This window comes from Balaenoptera acutorostrata, chromosome 12 (assembly GCF_949987535.1).
Source record: "Balaenoptera acutorostrata chromosome 12, mBalAcu1.1, whole genome shotgun sequence".
NCBI lineage: Eukaryota > Metazoa > Chordata > Mammalia > Artiodactyla > Balaenopteridae > Balaenoptera > Balaenoptera acutorostrata.
In genome coordinates, this window is record NC_080075.1 from 24,773,238 (window position 1) to 24,795,465 (window position 22,228).

General features: G+C 34.8%; 1 protein-coding gene and 1 pseudogene across 1 annotated transcript in view; one reads left to right on the plus strand and one right to left on the minus strand.

Moving 5' to 3' along the window:
- LRRTM4 (leucine rich repeat transmembrane neuronal 4) overlaps positions 1–22,228 on the plus strand; it is a 903,913-nt gene that overhangs the window by 793,019 nt on the left and 88,666 nt on the right. The window lies entirely within an intron of this gene.
- On the minus strand, positions 2,191–2,753 carry LOC103000431 (pleckstrin homology domain-containing family B member 2-like; annotated as a pseudogene).

Here is a 22,228-nt window from a genome sequence, read left to right on the forward strand (position 1 = left end):
CACCTAACTTCTTGATTTAGGATTACCTAAGCATTGGCATCTACGAGAGTTGGGGCCAGGGAAATGAAATATCTCAGCCCATCTTTATACCGAGTATGTATTTCCTCTCAGGATCAAGTCACTAGTGACAGTGAACTTCAAGACTCAACTATAGTTGCCCAGTGGGGCTGGCCCCACTGGGGACAGGGACTGGATATGGGGGGGCACATGTGTGCCCAAGCTTCAGTCCATAGCTCTCCCCCTTCTGTCAGAGGGAAGCCAGGGGAACACAGGGAGACCATCTGCTTCAAGGGCATTTCACTGACATAACTCAAGACATAACTCGGTATCTGTGGTTCCAGTAACACCAAGTTCAAAATTAATACCCCGATGTAACATTAAAAACTGAGTTTAGTATTTTGTAAGTAAAGCATACAGCTCAAATAATGATTACCATCTGAACAAAACCATTCTTATTACATAGATGTAAAATAACTAAAGCAACACTTTTAACCATCAAAACCAGTGTTGTCACACATCACATATGGCAACTTTCCACCATGTCAAACATCCGAAGAGATGACAGCCAAGTATACTTCTTTTCAGCTGGAAACAAACTCTCCAGTGTCAACAAGTGCAATAGAATTGGCTAGGAAAAGAGACCTATGGTCACCACAAAGTTCATTTGGCATCTGGATTCATACGGAGATAGATCTATTTAAGTCTGCCTTAGAGATGGAGTGGGTTGATCAGTGAAACAAATGACTATGTATGTAACTGGCCACATAGATTAAAAACAGAATTTGTGCTACTACAAGTGTATTTTATGGAAAATAGGGCCATATGGAGTATAGAGGCAGAGACCTTCAATGTGCTAAACTGCCTTTGTAAAAAGTAAATTTTTTAAAGCATGCAGGACAGAAAACTGGAATAATTGAAATTTTAAAATTTACATAAATAAAGAAATAAGAAATAACAAAAATGCATGACTCTCAGTTTTCCAGAGCTTCACACATAGTTGGGGCTCAAATTAAATGGTTTAAACGTCTCTGTGACATTTGAGTGAAGAATAAAAACAAGGCTAGTGTCCTGGTCAGGTGAGGTAATACCTTGCGCAGGTCATTCATGTCTTTAGGCTGCAATTCCCATCTGTAACCTGACTCTACCCCACCATGCCATCACCAGGGCTCCAGGCACCCCAGTGCTCCAGGAGAGCCACAGTGCCCCAGTCCTGCACAGGACAGGAAATGGGCTCTTTAACAGCCTTCAGAAGGGTGGAAAAGAGAATCCTTAGTGCAGCCCAATCCCCTGAAACAGTAACACTGTAACTATGGCTCTCATTCCACTTTCCTCACCATTCTCTTAATATTACTTTCTCAACAAGTAGAAAAATAAGCTATAAGTAGGCTGAAGTGGCAATAAAAACGCTCAAAGCAAACACTAAAAACATGATGTCTCTGAATAAAGCAAATCTACCTCCACACACTTGTTTGTAATTGTTTTGCCTTGTTCGAGTTTTAAATGATAAAGCCCTAAAACGCTGAGACTCAAGTCTACTCCTAATTTGGGATGTTTTCCAAGGATCACTACCAAAAACAAACTAGTAAGAATAAAATGAAAAAGCATCATTTTAAAGGGGGGGATCTGCCATCCCGCCCATCATCCTGAGCAGTCAGCTTTGCTGAAAGTCTGCAGAGCCCTAGAGGCTGTGGGGATATCACACGGCTGCCTCAGGAAGGTTCCATCCTACAAATCCTGAAGTAACGTGCAACCAGTTCTGGTCTGAGGTTTCAAAGTCTGACATTAAACCAAAACAGCTGCAGTTCTTCTTGCCACAATCACTCACTCACTCATACATCACCATGTTACTAGCATAACACTAAAATAAATTATCCCTTAAGCACTAAGGCCTAACTCTAAAAAGAAAATGGCCTTTACAAACAGGTGTGTTCAAATAAGGTATTCTGAGAGTTCCATAAAAAAACTCCTAGAATGAGCCAGTGCCCCCAAATAGTCTACGTTTTAGCTAAACAGCAGTCCAAAGCCTTCTCTGTGGTACTTATATGGATTAGTTATAAGTATGATGTCACTTCTTACAAAAGAACTACTAAAACTGTTATTAAAAACATTTATAACAAACAGAAATGCCCTGCAAATTATATTATTGCACCCAGGGTATCAGAAGCTATGCACATCCAGGTTCCAAGGACTCTAGAAGACCCAGAACAGAGCTCCTAAGGCCATGCCTGTGGCTGTTCCAGCCAGCATGCCCAGCGCCAGGTCACAGTCCTTGTCTCGATACCTCTCACGAATGATGATTTGGTTGGCAGGCTGCTGTCCGTAAAGTCCGGCATACGGGTACTGGTAGGGTACAGCATAAGCCTGCCCATTTGCAGCATAGACAACTTGAGTTCCTGGCGGGTATGCACCACTGTATGGACCATAGCCATACGCCTCATGGGCTGGTGCAGCATAGGCTGTGTAAGGAGGTGGGGAGGAAGCCACGGCAGTCTCATCATACATGACTTCAGAGCCAACATAAGCTGTGTTTGTCCTGGAATCCTGAAGTGTAAATTACCAGGCCAAACAATCATCTGTGCTTTCTGGACAAAGACTGATGGTTTGCCCACCTAGGCAAACAATCTGCAGCAGACAGTCTTTTGGCTTCCCATCTGGAGGCGGAATATCCCGACATTCATGTCCCGTGTGGATGTCGATGCAGTCCACTGGCATGTGGACCTTATCCTCTACACTCTGCCGAGTTTGGTAATCATAATAGATCAGGTGACCATCTGACCACAGGTCAAACCAATTCTTCTTCCAGCGCTTCAAAATAGTACTCTGTCTCAGAAACCATTCACTCTTCACAAACGCTGTATTTTCACCTGCAAAGCCTCCGGCCGCAGCCGCACACCGAAGCAGGGCGGGAGCGCAAGGACGCTGCCCAGCGCCTCGGCTCCGACTGCCTCAAGCCCTAGATGTCAATTTTTAAAATAAATTAACTTAAAGTTTTTATGAAATCCCATTAAAAGTCTAATGAGTATCTAATTCTGAAATTGACAAAAGTTAATATGCATAATCAATACATTTTCTTATAAAGTACTTAATAAAGATAAACAAAATTGTGCAAATGTAGAATATTTAAAAATATGTATGAAACAGAATATTAAAATACACGAGAATATTAATTCTCCTTTGTAATTAAGCCAATGACATTTTTTCTTTTCTTTTTCAAACAGAATTTTATTTTATGAAAGTAACAGAAAATAATAAAATTAAAATAATTTTTATAGAAACTCAACCTATCCTGCTGGCCATACACCTTTCATAAACATAGAAAGGCATTGATAAATACCTTTGGGAGAAATGGGAGAAAATCTATATTAAAAATGGAGACAGGGTGCTGCAGAAGAGATGATGAAGAACAGGAAAGTTACTTTCATGTGGAAATTATAAAATGAAAGCAGTATTTATTTTAGAATTTTAAGTACTATTATAAAAATCTCTCTAATATTAAATTTGTGGTCATTGTTACAGAAAGCATCTTTTTGTTGGACAGCTTTTTCCAAAGAAAACATATTAAGTCCAGTAGAATTTTCAATACAAACTGTTTGTGTTGGCAAGGAGGCACAAGTATGTTGGGAGTGAGGTGATAGATGGATAGAAGTTCAAAACATATTATTTTACAAAACTTACAATCTTTCCCGGATACATCTGTCATGAAAATAAGAATTAATAAATTATTTCTTTATATCTTTTTAAGGACTCCACTTAAAATAAAATGTTCCTAGTTGGTTCTTGATATCTGGTCTATCTGGAAAGCACTGATCTAATAAGTAGTTGTTCATTTGTTCTTCAAAATCTAGCTCAAATTTTACTTTTTTACAAAATATTTATCTTTCACCTACTAAACAGTGTGTTAAATTCAGGAAGGTCTCTAGGTAGATCCAATTTTGTGTTTCCAACATACAAAGCTATTCTTAGTATATAGTTGAGGAAAAAGTGAAAATATTTATTAGTATTTGAATCTAATGGTACAGAGCAGGTAAACCAACTAAATATTCTAATTATCCAGAAATATTTGTAATTAAAAGTGTTTCTCTTTTTTTCTGTGCTGAATTAGTATAGCATTATTGAATGATTTTCCTGTCAACAGATATATAGATGATAGATAGATAGGTAGATAGATAGGTAGGTAGATAGATAGATGATAGATAGATAGATAGATAGATAGATAATACATAAAGAGAGATAAGTGACAGAGAGAGAGAGAGGGAGAAAATCTGATAAAATCTGTACAAATACATTTATACAGAACACATAGCCTTAGTTTTGAGTAGAATGTTACTCTAGTTGACGTTTTTTAATGGTACGTGGATCAGGACAAACAGAAGGGAGGAAGGCACCTAGGGCACAAATATTAAGGAAGTCCTCATCAGGGTGGTACAAGTGTGGGGTCAGCCCCTGAAAATGAGTGCAACCTTGAATTTGCCCCCTAGGTACCTCACTCATATCACTTCGGTCTCTGCAATTGCCCAGTTTTGGAATTACCTCACTACCTTATCAGCTTTCTTCCAAATTTCCAGTGCCTTCCATGATGCCTAGCTTCTGAGATGTCCTCCTGTACTAGAGCACTGAACCCCAATCATATTTAGGAGTTTTTCTGTCCTATTTCTTTATCAAAGCTCCAGTTGTTTCTGCACTGTTCATGTGGAGAATGCTATCACATAGACAACTTTATAAATAGCTGTTTCATTTTTGAGATAAAAAGACTGAAAAAAATTCATCTAACTTCCCCAGATAGTACTTGAATTTTATAGAAAAATGCCTGCATACTAAGGAATGCATTTTTTAGTGTCCTCAATGCTCACTTCCACCTCAGTGCATCTGCTGGTGTGACCTGATCCCACAGTCCAACTACAGCCTCCAGTTGAGACCTGCCTCCTGGGGAGGATTCTTCTTCACACGTCTACAGGGAGCTGCCACTCACCTTGCTGTCCACAGTAGACCCTGTGTTTTTTAGTTTGTTACATACACTTTAATTTCTTATTTATTGTGATTTTTCGATTGTCTTATATGCATTTGTTTTATCACCTTGATTGCATTTTAATTTCTTTACAGTCAGGTTTTTCCACCTCCAGACTTTTGTTTTATAAATCATGAATCTTTAATTCTCTGACATCAAACAAACTATAATAGAGGAACCGAAGTTATAGATTTGGGGGCCGGGATTCTCACTTGCATCACTAAAATGAATTCACATTTGCAAACTCACCATACCTCTGCTTAAAGCAAGCCCTGCCAGCATGTCTTTCCCTACTCTTTACGACTGCCTTTTAATTGGTAACAAAAGAATCCCATTGTCATTTCTCCAAATGAAGGGAATACATTCCTTTTTAAAAAATGACTAAGCAACCTCTAGGCTGAAATCCAACTACACAATGTGTATGGGTTTGGTAGCATTATATCAGATTTTCTCATTAAAACCTTTACACAACAGTGATCCACCACTAAGTAAGATGTTCAATGACTTTGGAAGTGGAGGTTAAGAGACATTATAATCAAATAATATTTTTTCTAAAACAGTTTAACCCTCCTTGGGAATAGAAATAATGGTAAAATACATTTAGCCTGGGACTCACCAATTCTAAACAACATTATTGGAGATGATACATGGTTTGTTTGTTTCTTTGCTTATTTGTGAAACTTTAGTTAAAAACTAAATTATGTAGTAATAGATAAAGAAATAATTTAATTCAACTTTTGCTGACATAAAGATGGGAACAAAAAACAAGGAGAGAAACAGAAATCGTGATTCTTTTTCAAGTAAATATTAATAAAGAAATTATTGTGTGTGTTTTAAAGCATGGGGTTTGGAGATGGAAATATTTAGTATTGATATTGTTTTAACTTTCATAATGGATAATTTTGAACATACGCATAAATAGTTTTGTATGAAAAATTGCCATCTACCTACCACCTGAATTCAGCTACCATCAACCTTGGCCAGTCCTACCCTAGCCTCACCCCCTTCCAACCTTCCTCCTTCAAATTTTTTTGAATGTATCTGAGAAATCTTATCATTTCATATGTTAGTATTTCAGTATGTAATTTTTAAAATGAGAACTCATTAACTTAACCAAAACATTAGTATTAGATGTAAAATTTAAAACAATTTATTATCATCAAATATCCAGTCAATATGGATATTTCCAATTATCCATTAATAAGAACTTGATTTTAGGCCTTATTTTTCCTCTTACTTCTGTATGGCTTCATTCTTCTTATTTGTAAAATGAGGTTAAAAGCCTCACCCGAAAGGGGGGTTGAGGATTAAATGAGGTAAGATATATATATATATATATTCATTTTAATAAGATATTTTACAATACAATTTTAGATTTTGGGAATATGCATTAAATCTAAGTCATCAAAAGTCATCAAGGGCAAATACAAAAATAAAATTGAGACTGGAAAAACTGTAAATCACACTCTGACCATCTTTGGATTCCTCCTTTGTGTTCTCTCTTCTCCCTCTATCCAGACCCATTGCTCTCACTTCTTCCTCACTCATATTTACCTATTTGTGTTGCCCAAAAAGATGACTATTACCTGTTTGTCACTCGGAAATGATAACAAGCAAAACCACACTATGGTGTTGAAGTTATTGATGGAAAAAAGAAAAAGAGTGGCAATGTATAAATTTTCTCACATATTTTAGAGCACAACTTTGAGCCTATGGGCCATTTCTAAGCAGAGGAAATTTCTCTCTGCATCTGAATCCATAGAAGTGACAGCTAACTCCAACTATATATTTATAAAAAGTAGCTAGTCTCCCTTAATATAGATAGATTTCATAAAGATTTACCCTAATCACATGTCACTCATAAGAAAAGAGAGGGTTAATTTCCTCCCTATTTTAATTTTTCACTAATCCAGAATTTTCCTTATTTTGATATTATTTCAAATGAAATATGGGAAAGATAAGTGTTAAACAGTTGAAGCTAAATTCCAAATACATTTTTAATGATAATTAATGCTCAATTTTTAATAACAAATGTCCAAGTTTTGCCTCCTATGAGCAGTGTATGTGTGAGTCCATTTTTTTCACAGTCTCACTGACATGCTTTTAAATTTTTGCCCATTTGATATGTGAAAATAATATCTCTTGCTTTAAGTTGTGTGTCTTTGGTTAATAGTATGGTTGAGTATTTGATATTTTATTGGTTATTTCATTTGTCTCATGAATGTTTACACACTTTTTACATTTTTGTATTGGAGCATTTGTCTTTTTTATATTGAATGCTTTTTTATCATATGTACACAGTACACTTTTCATTTCCCTGTTTTCCAGGTTACCAAACTGCTCTGAACTTTCTATATTTTGACTGGCATTGTGTGCCTTGAATACTAATAATCATTGGACTTGTTTGGTATTTAAAAGTTGAAGATTTCAAAGTACTTCATTGTAATGAATTCCCATCACACCCCAGTGTTACAAAGGCCTTTTAAAGGCAGTAAATTGAAAGTGACATTTTCCTGGATGTATGGTCAGAGAGATGGTAAATTTATGACCAGAAACAAGAATCCAGATATCAATACCAACTCCATCCTCTCTTTTTTGTTTTCTTACCTGTTACCATAGGAAATAGAAAACTACATGTATGCAGGACATCTGCAAAAACCCAACCAATTGGTTTTTGTTTTGTTTTGTCTTTTGTTTTTGTTTTGTTTTATGATCCTGTCTTCTGTATGTGAGAACCAGCAGATAAAATTTTGATATTCACAGTTATCACTCTATGACCTTGTCAGGTGCTGGTGAACATTCCAACAAGTACACCAAAGCATTTGCTGGATGCCCAGACTGTGTTCTGAGAGATGCAAGAAAAGGAAAGGAAAGCTCTTTTACTAGCTGTGAAAGGCTGCATTTGTGGAATATGCCTTCTAAGAGGATGCCTTTGCTCAAACAATTTTGGCATTATTTTTACAATTTCCCTCAGAACCTGTTTTGCTCCCACTGTATTTTATTTAATCTATGATTTTGAAAAAAAGGAACAATGACAATGTGAGCATTCTGCATTTCACTAAACTTAATTTAAAATAACAAATGGCTGTTAGCCCACTTCCATAACCCTCCTTACTAAGAAATTCATTTTCAAAGGGAAAACAATGCTTTTTAACTATTGATGATATTCAAAAGAATACTATTATCAGAACCTAAAAAGCAAAGTTAAAGGAGGGTCCTTCAGGAATAGAAGCAATATTTGGACAGCAGGTGAGTCTCCATTATTTATTATTGTGTCCTCAGAGTCAGGCTCAGTGTCTGGCATACAGTAGACACTCAATAATTCTTACTAAGTGAATAAAAGAAAAATTCAGAATTCCAGAACCATTTGATAAAACAAGAATTTCATAGTGTGACACTGACATTGAGATTACTCCTCATACCGATAGAACAAATACTCCTTTGTGCAGTTTTACAAGATTCAGCAATTAAAAAATAAAATTTTATTTAGAAATTACTTGACTTATTCAAATATGTTTATAAGCATAATAAACTATTTGATAAAGGAATTAGTTATATGATATATGCAAATATGTACTTTCTACTATTAATAATAGTGGAAATAATCTATTCTATGATGTAGGAAATACTGTGCTAGAATAATATTTTTATGACAGTTTTCCAGGATAAACATCACCAGCAAACAGGCATGATTAATTGAAAATGACAGGATCAAAATGATCTATCAGGAAGGCTTGATGTGCAATTGATGTGCAATATATTAGAAAATATAATTAATTATTATAAGGAAAATTGATACTCTTTGTAAATTGTCAAGTAATTGTACAGTAAAAATAGTTCACTGCTTTCTTATTAATTTAAGATTACAATTTGAGAATTTAGGGACAGTAAAATGTTTTTAGTTATAAAAAGGTTAATTAAGAATTTCTTTCCTGTCTTCTGTGAGTCTTACATTCTCTGAGATCTGGTTAGAACTGTTAATGCAATCTTGTGTTTATACTTAGAGAACTTCCCTTTCAGAAATTGTCATTTGAGGATGAAATATCTGTATCTCTCTACTTCATTGACTCTCCATCTGTTGTCAACAATTATTTGGGAGAGTACTTCTTATCTTCCTCACACTGCCTCTTAATTTATTTTTATCTTTTAACAGTTTCATAATTAACTCTATATTATGGTAAATGTCCTTAGGAAAAATGCTACAAAAATATTTTAGTGCAGAATATTTACATTACAGAGGACTTGAGGTGATCTGGTTCCCATAATGGGTATCCAAATTCCCTTTCTTTTTTTATTGAGTAATGGATGTTATATACTTCATTGCTAGTATTGTTCTGGGTAAAAACAAAATAATTATGTAAACTAAGACAAATTGAATGGATGGGTTTGTTTGCAGAACAAAAAGTAGGTATCCTGAAATAATTGATAATTAAATCCAGCATATATTGATGAAATTTTCCCAGATCAAATTCAAAAGTGATATTTGGGTTACTTAGCCCTTTAAGTCTATCAATGAGCTCTTGTTAACACGTCCCATGTCATTATCAATTCAAGAATATCATTTTTAATTAAAATAACGTTTATTACTTAAAACGTATTTTCATACATTTCTGGATGTTATTGGAGGTGTGATTCAGAGAAGAAACTGACTATAACATTTCAGAACTTTGTAAGTGTTAATAGCAGTTTCAAGTAAAATGAGAAGCAAAATGCCACTCTCTACTTCAATGGAGGTTGGGTGGGGAAATGGGAAATGGATTCTGAAACTAATTTGCAAAAGCACTTGAGGTTACAAAATTAGAAGTGGTTTCCACGAGCTGAATTTTTTTACACTGTCATGAAGAACAGTAGGATAGAGTCTGAAATTGTTACATTATTTGTTCCTACTCAGTGAGTTATTCTTCTTGATTTTGGGATATACATTAAACACTGCAGAAAGCCTTCTTATATAAACTAATTACAATCTTAGAAGTAGAAAAACAACTACTATAAATATTGTGCAGAGAAAACAATTTGAAAATATGCTTCTGGATAACTCAACCAAAATAATTTCTTACAGTAATATAAACTGAATGATAAATGCAATTAAGCATCTCTGGTATATTACATAGTTGATGTTTAAGACACTTTTGAGAATGTAAATTTAAGTAATACTAAAATGATTAAACATCCCCAAATTTTTGCTTCTGTCTTCATTCTTAACTTCTAGGGTGACAGAATGATCCCATCCTAACATTTCACCTGCTTGTATACAACACGGGGAAAATCCTCTAATTTCATGACATTATATATTATTTTTATTTACTATATATAACTTAATATTAAAATGTTCTTGGAACAGAAGGGAAAGACAAATTAAAACAACTTCTATGGGACCAATCTTAACAACTAATGGCCAAACATAAACTTTAGTTACATCTTTCTCTCCACCTCCTTAGACTTTGTGAAACACATTCTATGCTGAATTGTGCAAGATTTTGGATTCTGACCACATATGGATTTGAATCCCAGCTGTGCTACTTACCAGCTGTGTAACACTGAAGACAGTACTTATTTCTGAACCTTTATTCCATCTATGAGATTAATGGAATAAGAGAATAAGCTTGGGTAACAGTAGATCTTACCATATGGGGTTATTAGAATTGACATGAATGTAAAGCATTTAGCACAGTCTCTAGTGTATATTAACTGTTCAATAACTGTTTATCAATAGTATCATTATCACGTCTTTACAACTAAAGATGGAACAAAAGGACAAGACAAGGGAGACCTGTTGGAAAGATGTATGGAAGAAAATGAAAATGAGAAAGAAGACAGGAAGGCACGGAGAATGCCCTGGAGTAGGTGCTTGCAAATGTTGGCATGGGCATAATCAAAGACATTAACAAAACAACAAAGAAGAAAGCTAATATTTATTGAGCAATTGCAGTATGCCAAGAGTCTTTGAAACATTGAAACTGAGGCTCAGAAAAGCTATGTAGTTGGACCAAAGTCACATATCTAATAAATTACTGACAAGGAGAATTAATATTCAGATATTTTGATTCCTTTAAGCTAAGTTAAACCATTACTGGTCTCTTACATCCTGCTTATGATGTTACCATGGGGATGATACTCTTGATGAAATATGTACATAAGACCAGAGTTAGACTATAAGGATCCTGATATTATTAGTTCCCGAAAACCATCTAGTTTACTAAACATTGAAATAGTAAAAGTTCTGATCACCCAATTCCAACATGGAGGTGAGGGGTTTCCCCCCATATCAATAAGCAATGCTCAGACACCAGCTAGTTGTCTTATAATTCAACTCAGTTCTGACACTATCTACCCAGAAATAATGACAGATTCCACAGGTAAAGGCTCAGTCCCACAAGACTACCTCCCCTCTCCACTTCAGACACCAGTCACAATTCCAGGTTGTCACTTGACTAGCCTGCTATAGATTGGATGTCCCAACGACCCTCACTTTGGGTTTAATTAATTTTCTAGAGCAGTTCACAGAGCTCAGATAATTTTTTTTTTACTTTTTAGATTATTGGTTTATTATAGAAGGATATAACTCCAGAAAGGCCAGATGGAAAAGAGGCATAGGGCAAAGTATGGAGAGAACAGAGCTTCCACGCCCTCTGAATGCTCCATTCTCTCTACATCTCCACTTGTTCATCAACCTGGAAGCTCTCATGAGCTCTCTCTTTCGGGGTTTTATGGAGGCTTCATTACAAGCTTGGTTGATTAAATTAATGGCAATTGGGGACTGAACTCGATCTCCAGCCTCTCTCCCCTCCCAGAAGGTCAGGAGGTGGGACTGAAAGCTCCAGCTGTCTATTCATGGTTTCCTTGGCAAACAGTCTCCCATCATTACATGCCTTCCAAAAGTCCCCTTATTAAGATAAACCCAGTTGTTGTGCATTATGAATAACAAGACATCCATTTTATATTTTTGGCTCTGAAGCGATTTCAAGAAGTGATAACAAGAGACCAAATATTATGACAAAAGATGCTTCCATTATTTTTATCACTCAGGAAATTTCAAGGGTTTTGGGACCTGTGATCCAGGAACTGTGGACAAAGACCAAACATATCTGAATGACCAAATATATATTTTTTATAAATCACAGTATTTAGTCATTGAACTGATGTGTCTTCTTTCTATTATTAACTTTTTCACATATAAAGGGAAGATCAGAACTTTATGGTCTTCCAAGAAAAACCTTTTATTGGTCATGGTCTAGTGGTGACCTTGGTCTTCTTTGAAATCACTCATGTTGACTGAAATAAAAACACACAATGTGAGAGCTGTGAATTTCAGTTTTATTTGGAGACTTAATGAGGACTATAGCCCAGGAGACAGCCTCTCCGGGAGTGCTAAGAAACTGCTCCACAGAGGTAGGGGAACATCCTGGATTTTTTTTTTTTTTTTTCAGGTAAGAAATACATGTTATCAAGCATACATCTTGGTAAAATGTTACTGCTAGTCATGTGGATCAGATATCTCAGTTAATGATTTTAGTGCTTATCTATATATGAAAAGATGTAAGAATCTGAGGGTCATTGAAATTCTTCCATTTTATCTATCTAGGGGCCCATGTATCCAAAACACAGGATGCCTCATCCTAAATTCCTTTTAGGGTATACTTGTAGGTCAACAGCTGCAGTGGCTAATGACTTGATCCATGTAATAGCTGGTAACTTTCTTTGTTTACACTCATTTGGCATTTATTCAAGTATTGCTGTGTAACATTATGCATAGTGTTTCTTCTATTCTTACTTCATGAATTTGGTATATGAATCATCTTTCTAAAGAGATCTATACATTTTATATATGCACCATCTATACAAGTAGTGTATAAGCTAACAAACTAAATATTTTGATATTCTCACAAATCCTAACTCAGAATTGAATAGCAATCTTTGAATAGGAGTTTGAGCCACTGACCATGGAGAAAGCATACCCATGTCAAATGACATATTATATAAAAGAGATGATGAATATGATTATGATGGAATGATATATTGCTCAGAAAAAAAAAAAAAAAGCAAGCAGAATAGAAATGCATGAGGAGACTCTTAATTGTACTCTGATCTTAAATCTACCTTGTACAGCTATCAAAGAAGTCTGCTCTTTGAGGCCATGGGCAAAAATCCAATTACTTACAACAACGTTACATACATTCCTAGAACCTGAAATTCTTACATGATTGCAACAATATGGACCAAGAGCCTTAAGTACACCTACAAGCCTTGACTCACTATTCTAAGTCTAGGAATATATGCAAAGAGAAGACTAACCAGATTTTAAGCACAAATATTCTCATTGAAGAATTAGAGTAACTGATACTTGGAAATTGCCTTTAAGTCCAAAAATAAGAGCTCTTTCAATGATGTCATGGTTATCTGTTCAATGGAGTATTACACATTCTTTAAAAACTATTTATATGAAGGGTATTTAATGCCATTAGGGAAAAGAGAAAAAAGAAAGAAAAGTGCAAAAATTATCTTTGTTACTTATAATTAAATAGAGCAATATATTTAAAATATAGACATATCAAAATATTATCTTTTAATTTTCTCTAAAAAGAAAATATTTTAATTTTTATAATTTAAATTGTTTTACAACATCATTATGATGAAGTTAAATAACTTTAAAGACTAACACAATTAAAACTTGATTATGAATTTAGTAACATCATTTTTATAATTTATTATAAAATTATGTTTATTGATAATATGTAGCTACTAATATAAATTTATAAGTGGATATTCCAATACATAGTTAAACTGAGAAAGTTAACCATCAACCTTATTCTACTAGTTTTACTAGTTTTTATAGTGACCAGACTATCTTATACTTGAAAGGTGCATCGTATATAAGGACAGCTAAGTTATTTTTAAGTTTTTTATAATTTTTCTCCAATTCTGAGATAAAATATATTGGGTATAGAAAAATTTATGGATTCAAGTACTCTGACCCACTTAAAACATCCATATAAAGTTGCAAGACAAATGGCATATTTACAATCAGAGTTTGCTGCTTGGATGTGGATGGGTAAGTCACAGAGGATTCTTTTAAAGGAAAATAAGAGCTTTAAAATAAAACTTCTCACGCTTTATGATCACTCCCTTGAAGAGTTCATTTACTTTTATGGTTTCAACCATTATTTGTATGCCTTACAGCTCCCAAATCTGTATTTCCAACTATGCTTACTCACCCAAGTTCCAGATCCATATTTCATACACAGTTCCACTTAGATATCTAACAGTCACCACAAACTCAAAATAACCCACCATAACTCTCCCAACCCAATAAACATGTTCTATTTTCTAACTTTCTGATGTTGTTAATAGCATCAAAATGTGTCTAGTGTACCACACCCTCCCTTTTCTCTCAGTATTAACAACTTGATGGTGTCTAAATTCCTCTGGGCTCTTTACCTACTGAGTTAGCTCAATCAGCATGTTCTATTGACTCTTTTCCTAATCCTTCCTAGCTTTCTATTGCAATACCTTGCACTCTAATCAAGCCCTTATCACATCATACCTGGAGACCTGCAGTCATCTTTGTCTTGGACATCTTTAAGTACACTAGAGGTGTTATAGCTGGCTTTGAATCAATCACACTGTCTCATCCATGAGTTATAGTTAATTTAAAATGGCAAGACTTGGGAATTAGAATGTTTTTATTCAAATTCAGTCTATAAATATCAAAATGCATTCATTCTAAAACATCTTTCATATAATATATTGGATATACAGTGAGAAAATTCAAACATTATAGAAAAAGTAAAAATATTAATTCACCTTTTAACAAATTTTCATCCAGGATCTAAGAGTTTCTTAGTCTTCTCTACCCTGTTAAGCAAGATAGAGAAAAGAATCACTTCAAGGACGCAACTAAATGATGTATCTGAAAATAGACTATAGGAAAACATAAGATTAGCAATCCACGTGGTGGTCAGGGAAACCATGTGTGTGAGTGTGTGTGTGTGCGTGTGTGAAGCTTTAATCAACTTGAATATATGCCTAAAGTGCCTGTTTCACATGCAACACATTTTAGACTCAATACGGATGCAAAGAAGCCTAAGATAAATTTCCAAATGATTTACAATTACATTGGTGATAGGAAACTCAGACATGCTAAATAAAAGCAATAAGATAAAGTAGACCATAGACATCTATAAGTATAAAAACCTAATCTGTGTCTGCCAGTGTGTTGGAGAGCAAATTTTCAGAAAGTGGTAAACTGCATTGCATTATTTTAAACTGAGGGAAAAGAATGGGTTCCAAATTTATCCAAACCCCCAAACATCTTCCTGCAAATCTTTAAACTGTTTTTAACCACCAATATAAAAATCCATTGAGGATTTCTGCAGAATAGAATGTTCTTAAGATACCAATTCTAAAAGTATTTAACATTTAATGAACCCCAAAGGATATGTTTACATGTAGAATACAAAGATACAATACTGTGTCAGCTATAGATTGCATTTGTTTTCTGCACTGCAACAAACATGTGCCACCATATAAATTCTAAAAATAAAGAAGAGAAATGGTAAAGATACTAAAGATGATGTCTGAATTGCGCCCAGGTTGACAGTGCCCACAGGTGCTAGGTAGATGCAATATTGAAGCCCAATAATGGCTAAATTCTCACGAAAAATGGGGAAATTGTTAGTAACAACAATAGGATATCATAAGAGGGATTGAACGAAGGTGTTAGTATACTAACAACCTTTCTTTCAGATGTCAACATTTCCACCGATATATGAACATATTCGTTATAGCAGTGTTACAATATGGATCATGAATTCCATTTTGCAAGTCATTATAGCAAAGGTTGAAAACTGAATGATCAGATATCAAGGGATACTCCTTTTTATTAGCTAATGAATTTTATGTTTGGGATTACATATGCTATAGAAGGAATTAAATAGATGAGGGTCCACAACAAAGCTATTGTAAACAGAAAACACATTAGGGAGCCATTTAAGTGGGTGCAAAGGAATGGTTAAAGTATTCTTAAATGTGTGTAGAACAGAGAGGTAGAGATGCAGAGACCATGTAGAGAGGCTATTTTTAAAGAATGCTTGTGCACCATGCACACACACAAATGAAAGTACATAGGCAGAAATACTAAAGTTGCAAATAATATTTAGTAGTTGCAAACCACCTGAAATTCTTAATATATATTCATATATATATATATATGTGTGTGTGTGTATAGTTGTGTGTATGTGTGTTCATTGTAGATATATTCATTGTATATTTTATTCATATATAGAGAGAGGCACATGCAATTTATTATATTTTTAACGATGATACACTGTTTTGCAATTACAAAATAGAAATAAAGAATCTTCACCAGTAACATCACCTTTAAACAAGGCAGGGGGTGGAACGTTGCTAAATTTATAAAAACAAATAAAAATCTCCTTAAAATAAGTAATTGGCTAGTAATTTAAACCAATTGTGCTAAATTGTAACCACATAAAACTCTGTTTTTAAAGATAACCATGACTAGAACTATAGCATTTGTTTATATATTTATATTTTATTTATTGAATCAGAGATATATAATAACAGCTAAAATTGTGATCTAAAAATCAAACAAACTAGAATTAACATTGGGTACATTTCACCATATTTGTTCCATTTGCTTTACCTTAAATAGAAATAGTTTACATAAAAATGTATCTACTTTTAAATAAACACACTCTTTTTCTTATGTTTTTCAATGCTAGTTCATAACAACATTGTTTTTAAGAATTTTTGATAATGCAAAGCTTAATTTTTAATTTTGTAACAAGGATTCCAATATTAATATGAACACAAAATCTTAAAACACACAATTTCAGAATTCAAAAAATACAAATATTCTCCATTCCATTCCATAGTTATGCTCCCTGGAGCACTTATACACACACGCATGTACCCACAAACTCTCCCTCTCTCTCTCAAAAGCACATGCAAACAACTAATTTTAAACATAGAAACATAAACAACAAAAAAGGAAGCAGGGCTGAAATTTCTTTCTAGTCTTAATTATTCCTTTCCCATTACTTTGCAGGAATAAGAAAATAAAAATCCTGGAAGGTAAAAATTAAAGGATAAAAGTAGAATGGACATAGCAGAATTAAATATAAGATAATATAGTTTATAGAAATGTGAATACTTTGATGATGGTAAGAACAATGTTTCATGTGGACACTGGGCACAGATGAATCTGGGGTCTCTAAGACTCTCCCATGAAAGAACACTAGCCCTGATAATCAAATTACTGTTACTTCTTACATGTAAAATTTTGAGATTTGTTTCTATTCTGGGAGGATTTTATTACACATTGGTCGGTTAAAACTGCTCAGAGTCCTGCAATATATGCATCTGGTAGTCTAAGGTTAATTGGATGGACAATTAATCTTTGGACATCTGTCAAGGACACTGGATTCCTGCCAAAGAAGGGGGAGTAAACAAAATGGCCATTCATGTTTCTTCATTCTCCATGATTCTATTCTAAAAATAAATTTCCTCAAAATGTATAAATGAAAGCTATGAAGTCTACAATCCTGATTAATTAAAATGTAAGGCAGAGGTCCAGGGGACTCTAGGGGAGTCAAGAACAAGAAGCTGCTAAACCACTAGGACACATTGTTTTTACTTTTCCTGGGCACATTAATAAAATCAACAACCCAAAGAAAAATGGAAGAGAAAATCAGATTAATTTAAACATAAGCCTGGTTCTCCATGTACAGTTATATAACAAAATGAACTTAGTAATTGATTTATGCATAACAGTATACTAAACAGTAAAAAAAAAAAGTAATTTATATGTAATTACAGAGGGTAAGGGGAGGCCGTAACCAATCAAAAAGCAATCACTTGACAGTCTATGATCAAGGACCAGATTGTAGTGCAGATTCTATGAACTCGGATGTCATAGGTGAGCAGCTTCTCTATGAAATAAAATGACCAATTCAGTTAAGAAATTGTAGAATTAAACTGAATACTTTAGGCAGGAAAGACCCTAATATTTGTGGGATTGGAGAAAGAGTACAAATGGTCACACCTAGCTTGCATCTTGCTTCCCTTCTTTTCCTACCTCCAGGTTTTCCTGCATTCGACAAGCATCATACACATGGGTATGGACACCCTCAACCTATAACTGTCTCAATCCCAGCCATCAGTTGCTCCTTGGCTGTATATTAAGCCTGTGTACCCAATCTCCAGTGGAAGTTAGCTTTGGGGTTATTTGAGCAGAGAATTTTTGTAGTAGGCATAGTAAATTTATTCCATTCTTCTACAGCTGCAAAATGAAAAGAATCTGGGAGCTCAAAGATGAATTTGCTTTCACTTTCTATGAGGATGCAGTAGACACTGTGTTCACATGAGCTTAAATTAGTTAAAGTGTCTTTTGCAAGTAAAGAGGTAAGGTCTGTTTTTGAAAACACAAAGGAATATTCAGTCATACATTCATGGTACCAACAGTGTCATAGTTGTAGTAAGAAATTGTTAACTCCCTAATGGATCTGTACATTTTTCCCTTGTCCTCTCTCAAAAGGGAGCATTACATTAAATAGTTGAGAAGGAATTTTTTATTTTATGTAAAAAAAAAAATTTTTAACATCTTTATTGGAGTATAATGGCTTTACAATGGTATGTTAGTTTCTGCTTGATAGCAAACTGAATCAGCTATACATATACATACATCCTCATATCCCCTCCCTCTTGCGTGTCTCTCTCACCCTCCCTATCCCACCTCTTTAGGTGGTCACAAAGCACCAAGCTGATCTACCTGTGCTATGTGGCTGCTACCCAGTAGCTATCAATTTTACATTTGGTAGTATATACAAGTCCATGCCACTCTCTCCCTTCATCCCAACAACCCTTCTCCCTCTCTGGGTCCTCAAGTTCATTCTCTACATCTGAATCTTTATTCATGTCCTGCCCCTAGTTTCTTCAGAACTTTTTAATTTTTTTTAGACTACATATATATGTGTTCGCATACGGTATTTGTTTTTCTCATTCTGACTTACTTCACTCTGTATGACACATTCTAGGTCCATCCACCTCACCAAAAATAATGCAATTTCATTTCTTTTTATGGCTGAGTAATATTCCATTGTGTATATGCGCCACATCTTCTTTATCCGTTCATCTGTTGCTGGACACTTAGGTTGATTCCATGTCTTGGCTATTGTAAATAGAGCTGCAATGAACATTGTGGTACATGACATTTTTTGAACTATGGTTTTCTCAGGGTATATGTCCACTAGTGGGATTGCTGGGTAACATGGTAGTTCTATTTTTAGATTTTTAAGGAACCTCCATAGTGTTCTCCAAAGTGGCTGCAGAAATTTATATTCCCACAAACAGTGCAAGAGGTTTCACTTTTCTCTACACCTTCTCCAGCATCTATTGTTTGTAGATTTTTTGATGATGGCCATTCTGCTTGGTGTGAGGTGATACCTCATTGTAGTTTTGATTTGCATTTCTCTAATGATTAGTGATGTTGAGCATTCTTTCATGTGTTTGTTGGCAAATTGTATATCTTCTTTGGAGAAATGTCTGTTTAGGTCTTCTTCCCATTTTTGGATTGGTTTGTTTGCTTTTTGACATTGAGTTGCATGAGCTGCTTGTAAATTTTGGAGATTAATCCTTTGTCAGTTTCTTCAATTGCAAATATTTTCTCCCATTCTGAGGGTTGTCTTTTGGTCTTGTTTATGGTTTCCTTTGCTGTGCAAAAGTTTTTAAGTTTCATTAGCTCCCATTTGTTTATTTTTGGTTTTATTTCTGTTTCTCTAGGAGGTGGGTCAAAAAGGATCTTGCTGTGATTTATGTCATAGAGTGTTCTGCTTATGTTTTCCTCTAAGAGTTTTATAGTGTCTGGCCTTACATTGAGGTCCTTAATCCATTTTGAGTTTATTTTTGTGTATGGTGTTAGCTAGTGTTCTAATTTCATTCTTTTCCATGTAGCTGTCCAGTTTTCCCAGCACCACATATTGAAGAGGCTGTCTTTTCTCCATAGTATATTCTTGCATCCTTTAACAAAAATAAGGTGACCATATGTGTGTGGGTTTATCTCTGGGCTTTCTATCCTGTTCCACTGATCTATATTTCTGTTTTTATTCCAGTACCATACTGTCTTGATTGCAGTAGCTTTGTAGTATAGTCTGAAGTCTGGGAGCCTGATTCCTCCAGCTCCGTTTTTCTTTCTCCAGACTGCTTTCGTTGTTTGGGGTCTTTTGTGTTTCCATAAAAATTGTGAAATTCTTTGTTCTAGTTCTGTGAAAAATGCCATTCATAGTTTGATAGGGATTGCACTGAATCTGTAGATTGCTTTGGGTAGTATAGTCATTTTCACAGTGTTGATTCTTCCAATCCAAAAACATGCTATAGCTCCACATCTTTTTGTGTCATCTTTAATTTCTTTCATCAGTGTCTTATATTTTTCTGCATACAGGTCTTTTGTCTCCTTAGGTAAGTTTATTCCTAGATGTTTTATTCTTTTTGTTGCAGTGGTGAATGGGAGCGTTTCCTTAATTTCTCTTTAAGATTTATCATCATTAATGTACAGGAATGAAAGAGATTTCTGTGCATTATTATTATTTTTTTTTTGGAATAAATGATCGAATTTTATTAATGATTTTCTTACAAATAAGATGCGTTTCAACTATTTTTTATATAATTTTAAAAGTTTGAAAGTCTTAGGATAAATCTTAACATGTAAAAGAGTAAATTATTTCTGAGGAAAGATCAAGCAATGTATTTTAATTTAGGTTAGTGGCATTTCATTCAAAAATAATATTTTCTCATTTTCATTATTAGTGTAATTCCATCAAATAAAGTGTAGTCCTATTTTTCAGTCTCATAACACTGCAACATTCTTAAGTTAAGTGATGATCCCCTTTTTTTTTTTTTTTCTCAAACATCTTTATTGAAGTATAATTGCCTTACAATAGTGTGTTAGCATCTGCTTTATAACAAAGTGAATCAGTTATACATATACAATATGTTCCCATTTCTCTTCCCTCTTGCATCTCCCTCCCTCCCACCCTCCCCATCCCACCCCTCTAGGTGGTCACAAAGCACCGAGCTGATCTCCCTGTGCTATGCGGCTGCTTCCCACTAGCTATCTATTTTACATTTGGTAGTGTATATATGTCCATGACACTCTCTTACCCTGTCACATCTCACCCCACACCCTCCCCATATCCTCACGTCCATTCTCTAGTAGGTCTGTGTCTTTATTCCTGTCTTGCCACTAGGTTCTTCATGGCCTTTTTTTTTTTTTTTCCCTTAGATTCCATATATATGTGTTAGCATACTGTATTTGTTTTTCTCTTTCTGACTTACTTCACTCTGTATGACAGACTCTAACTCCATCCACCTCATTACAAATACCTCCATTTCATTTCTTTTTATGGCTGAGTAATATTCCATTGTATATATGTGCCACATCGTCTATATCCATTCATCCGATGATGGACACTTAGCTTGCTTCCATGTCCTGGCTATTGTAAACAGAGCTGCAATGAACATTTTGGTACATGACTCTTTTTGACCTATGGTTTTCTCAGGGTATATGCCCAGTAGTGGGATTGCCGGGTCGTATGGTAGTTCTATTTGTAGTTTTTTAAGGAACCTCCATACTGTTCTCCATAGTGGCTGTATCAATTTACATTCCCACCAACAGTGCAAGAGTGTTCCCTTTCCTCCACACCCTCTCCAGCATTTACTGTTTCTAGATTTTTTGATGATGGCCATTCTGACCGGTGTGAGATGATATCTCATTGTAGTTTTGATTTGCATTTCTCTAATGATTAATGATGTTGAGCATTCTTTCATGTGTCTGTAGGCCATCTGTATATCTTCTTTGGAGAAATGTCTATTTAGATCTTCTGCCCATTTTTGGATTGGGTTGTTCGTTTTTTTGTTATTGAGCTGCATGAGCTGCTTGTAAATCTTGGAGATTAATCCTTTGTCAGTTGCTTCATTTGCAAATATTTTCTCCCATTCTGAGGGTTGTCTTTTGGTCTTGTTTATGGTTTCCTTTGCTGTGCAAAAGCTTTTCAGTTTCATTAGGTCCCATTTGTTTATTTGTGTTCTTATTTCCATTTCTCTGGGAGCTGGGTCAAAAAGAATCTTGCTGTGATGTATGTCATAGAGTGTTCTGCCTATGTTTTCCTCTAAGGGTTTGATAGTGTCTGCCCTTACACTTAGGTCTTT